We start from the raw sequence: 5,474 nt of genomic DNA, 5'->3' as shown, positions 1-5,474 counted from the left end.
TAGAGTTGTAATGGAGTCATATATATATATATATATATATCAGAAGAAAGTAGAACACGAAGGCTGTGACTTGAAGGGCCTTTTTCTCCAGGGAAATTAGGTGCTTGATTGCCATATGATTTTCACTGGACTTATAGTAGCGTGGGCAGCTCTATTATTTAGAAAGGGGTATTTTTATCTTTTATCTTTTTTTTTTGTTTTTGTGTGGGTCCAAAGTTGGCTCTAAAGTTGTAGGCCTAATGATATGGCTAATGATGCCAAAAAATTGAATTTTGGCACCAAAATGCAAAATTTTCAATAAAAAATTTTCCTTGAAATAGTTCATGCATGCACAAGCACAAGCGCATGCCTAGGCGTAAGGCAACCACGTGGTCATGTGATGGATTTTGTGCTTTTGCGCGAAAGATGTTCCCGGCTCGCTGGGTCATGCCCACCAACCTGTGCAACCGTCCCCTGACACTAGTTTCAGACTGACTTGACCCGGTCAATACCCATTCCAACTTGACCCAACCCACCACGACCCACGTGACCACTACCAACCACTTCTGCTCCATCTCCTGTCGTTGTGTGTTGCCGCCACGACACCACACCACCTGATGCGCAGTCGCCCATCTGGCCATCATCACACCACCGCTGCAGTGGTACCCTCCTACCAGCGCCGCCGCCTGCAACCCAAAGTTCACACAGCGGTATTGTGTGCAAGTGTACATACACTCTCACACACACACACACACGCATGCTTGCTTATCATGCACCATTGCATCCTTGCTTGTGCTGGTACATGCATTTGGACCCCACTATGTTCTTAATGCCTCATTGTACTTTTTTGCATGCACAGACACACATACAAACCCATGCATGCGTGACTGCTTCTTCAGACGTTTATCATTTCCCCACAACCGCTACAATCGTGGGAGTAACATTGTCCTGCCAACACTATCATTTTAAGATTATAGTTGCCAACCACCAACATTGACAACGACAACATGGTCAAAGTACCCAAGACAATGCAAAAAGCTTTAAGTACAAATTTCTGAATTATTTATTTATTTGATGAAATAAACAATATTGTCAAATGCATCATCATTATATTTTATCATTTGATACAAATTTCGATGTAATTTTTGAACAAGAAAACATTCCAGATTCAAATTAAAGATCGTTTTTATTGTCAAATTTACCAGTTTGACAAGACAAACTTGATGATTTTATAATTAGTCTGATATGAGTCAAAAAATATCCAAATCAAGCCATTAAAACACATTTGAAGGCTTTAAATCGCTAATTGGATGATCAAATGAACTCCAAATTTGACATAATTGTAGTCAAATTAGGCATCTCAACGAGAGAAGTCTAAGCTTGCATAATTATGTGATTATTAAGACCCTCAAATAATTATAAAAAACTATATAATCAAGGGAGATTGATATGAGTCTTCTGATCAGGTGGTTATGGGAGTTATTTGCCAAAAAATCAAAACATCTCCCTCAAAATCTATAAATAGACCCCTTCTCTTTACATAAAAAAAGAAGAAAGATTCAAATTCCAGTGATGTTCTAGACCAAAGACAAAATGATAATTTTCGACCTTTGTAGCTGTCGACCACCCATGCTTGGTGCCATCGGCAAATTTCTCTTATTAATGATGTGTCTTGAATATGGTGTAACGATGTATTCTAAATATGATATAAATGATTAACGTTATATTGAAGTCCTACTTATAGCTCCCAACCTCCATTTAATAGATGCTGACCACCCTCGATCTCATAGGTCGGTCGTCACCTATTGCCCTACTCATTGATATTGGCAAACTCAGCTAACTCATGATGTATCACAAATATGATGTAACAAAATATCTTAAATTAATATAATGTAATAATGTATCTCGAATATTGTATAACGATATAACCTGTATATAGTGCAAATGAATAATGTCATATTAAAGATTCATCAACAACTCTTGATGACAACTGGTTACGACTACCGTATTCAGGACACATTGACTTCTTTTGGACTCCTAAGGTTTTATATATGTCACATACCGACAAATGCATCTATAGTAGTAAAATCCGAGAGAATGGTTGCAACCAATAACTATTGTTACACCTACGACCCATGTGACTAACTGACACAATTGCAGTCACTAACTACAGGTTATGTGGCCAACTGATGTTATTGTAGTCACCAACTATGGTCTGTGTGACCAACTAACACTATTTTAGTCCCCAACTACGACCTATGTGGCAAACTGACCCTATTACAATTACCAACTACGACCTATATGACCAACTAACGCTATTGCAGACACCAACTATAGCTTATGTGGACAATCAATGCTATTGCACTCTCCAACTATTACTTACGTGTCCAAACAATGATATTGTAGTCACCATATATGGCCTCTATGGCTAACAGATATAACTGCAACTATCAACTACCAACTATGACCAATATGACTAACTATGACGTATATAACCAACTATAACCTATGTGGCTAATTACTACTGCATCACCAACTACAACATATGTGATCAACTATGACCTATGTGGTTAAGTGTTATTACAGTTTTTAACTACGACCTTTCTCGACCAACTGAGGCTATCACAACCACCAACTACATCATTTATGACAAACTGTTGCCTTTGTGACAATTAATAGTGGCCTTTGCAGCTCACTATTTCTATTATCACCAAGAACTATATTTGTTGTAGCTCAATTATGATTATTATAACTGAACTACTGTTGTACATTTGTAATTAGTAGCTTTCTAATTTTGTCATCACTAATTTAGTTGAAGAGTGGACCCATATACTTACAATCATATAGTAGATTACTTTAATTGGGTTAGGTCCCGCTAGTTTTTCTCTTTGCAGGGTATTTCCACATAAGAAGTCCTAGTGCTTCTCCTATTATTTCTACATTTTATGTGTGTGTGCATGTGTTTGATTTTCATATAACGCCTAGACGTTAAATTATCACCTTACCACTATGAATCCTCCAACACACAACAATAACTAAGTCTTTCATATTGTAAGGATTCAAGCCTCGCATAGTATAACACATTATTGATTGTCAAGCGTGACAAAAGTAAGAATATTAAGATAAACATATGACAAAAATAAGAAGATGAAATTAAAAAAAGAATTTTATTTAAGACATGACCAGAGTGCATCAATTAAAGAATTAAAAATAAACTTAGATGATTTAAATATGTACAATATAAGCTTGCATTGCATGTATCAAATGGTAGATGAAATTGGTAGAAAAAAAAAAAAAAAAAAAAAAAAAAAAAACTAAAATACTATGTAGTTAGAAATTATTTAAAATGATTTATAAATACTATATTTAATTTCTCATAAAATATAAAAAAACAGAATTTATATTGTCAATATCTACTCGTTAGAATAACTCCAATAATAATGAAAATGAATTTTGACGAATGCTCATCTAAAATAAGAAACCAACATAATAAAATGTATTTCATTCATTATAAATAAGGACAAATTACATATATATAGCCCCCCGAAGCAATGCTATTTATAAATCTAGCACCCACCTTCATGCATTTTTCCAAATTCTCACTCTAATATCAAAATTCCCCAACACATATTTATCATTTTTATCAAAATTTCAATGATTTGATCATGTAACACGTAGATATATTGACTCGATAGTTCAAAAAGAAATTAGATGAATGTTAGATTTTATAAATAATAATATTTCCGGTGCTATATACATGTAATTATTCCTATAAATAAATGAATCACATACTCCAAAATAGCCTTTAACTGAGAAAATATTTGCGCACACGTAAGAAGCACTGCGTACGTCTGAGGATATTCAGAGAGTACAAGGAGGATATATCCGCATTATACCTCCTGTAACATTTTTGTAACATGCCTGTACTTACCGGAAAGACAGAAGCGCGAAACTTATTTGTAGGTTACATGTAGGTTACAGGGAGGTTACATGGGGTATAACGCGGATATAACCCCTTTATACCCTTTGAATAACCTCCCGACATACGCAGCGCTGCGTACTTCTCAGTATGCAAATATTTTTGCTTTAACCGAGGCTGAAAATACACCATCAAAGCAATCATTTATCAATAAGAAAATTAGGAGAAAGGGAACCCACTGCTTCCGAGCTCTTTGGCATTCTAAATATATATTTAAGCTGCAATTGAACTGAAGTAATTATATATTTATTGCTAATAATATATATTATTATTAATTTTATTTAAAATTAATACAAATCATGCATGCCCTTGATAAAGTTCAAATCAGTATAAGAATTTGAATCTATGCATATAACTATTTATTTGATATTTGCATCATATTTCTAGTTAAAATAATATACATAGCTAATAATATTAAATAATCAATATCAGAATATAAATTAAAATTTTGATGGAGATTTTACATAACAATTCTTTTTTATTTACATCTCTCACCCCCAAACTTTCATATTAACACATAAAATTTTGCATGAAAATGTATATTTGCATTTAAGAAGTCTTAATAGTACTATTTTTTGTCTCGTACTAAAGATTTATGAGTAAACATGAAAGTGTCAGTGTGAGATACGTACCTCTGCTGCATGTGTAAATATGCCCCAGGTTTTTAATAACTAAACTAGCATGAAATATGTATTTAATTGAACTCCTAGCAAACTACTTATTGAATAATAAATGAGCATTTTTCTCAAATATAAATTAATTGTTGCGTGTCGAAAAAGTTACTGTTGTGGAATAGTATTTTATTAATGTCTTAGAGTTGTAACAGTATTCAACAGACACATATAAAAGAGGAGCGAGTAGAGTAGACACTAATTTTATGTGGAAAAAACTCTAGAAAGGGGAAAAACCAGTCTTAGCCCAGTCACAGTAATTCACCATGTGCTTGTAAGTACATGAGTTTTCCTTTCTCCCGTAATAGGAAAAATGAGCTTAAAATCTTATACTGAAATTACACTTGTCTTTATATAGCCTACAGAAAATATAGATGTTCGATACAACCGCCGTATTTGACCTACAGCGATTGCAAGCAATAATCACCGGTGGCCAACAGTGATGGCCGACAATGGACAACGGTGTCGACTAGTGGTCGTCATCGGTGGTCGATGATGGTCGGCGCAGGCATTCTGTTTAGAAAAACTTTGGAATTCCTCTTCTTCCTCCTATTTTTCCCTCTCCCCCTCAAGTAAAGAGAGGGGTAGAGTTGTAATGGAGTCTAGTCGAGTCAGGTATGCCATTGTTTGGACTTGGCATGTAATTTTTTATGTTCATATTTGATTTATACCTGACTTATTTATATTAATTGAAAATCTAAAAATTCGAATGAATAGTTAATTTTTCATATAAAATTAGTAAACAAGTTAAAATTTTGAATTAGTGTTTCATTTTTTATATAGTATTATTAATGATTTTACGAATTAATAAAATAAGCAACTGAATAGTTTCTAAATTAGCATTT

This window comes from Phalaenopsis equestris, unplaced genomic scaffold, assembly GCF_001263595.1.
Source record: "Phalaenopsis equestris unplaced genomic scaffold, ASM126359v1 Scaffold215583, whole genome shotgun sequence".
Classification (NCBI taxonomy): domain Eukaryota; kingdom Viridiplantae; phylum Streptophyta; class Magnoliopsida; order Asparagales; family Orchidaceae; genus Phalaenopsis; species Phalaenopsis equestris.
The sequence above is the reverse complement of the archived record's forward strand: the minus strand, read 5'-3'. Positions refer to the sequence as shown.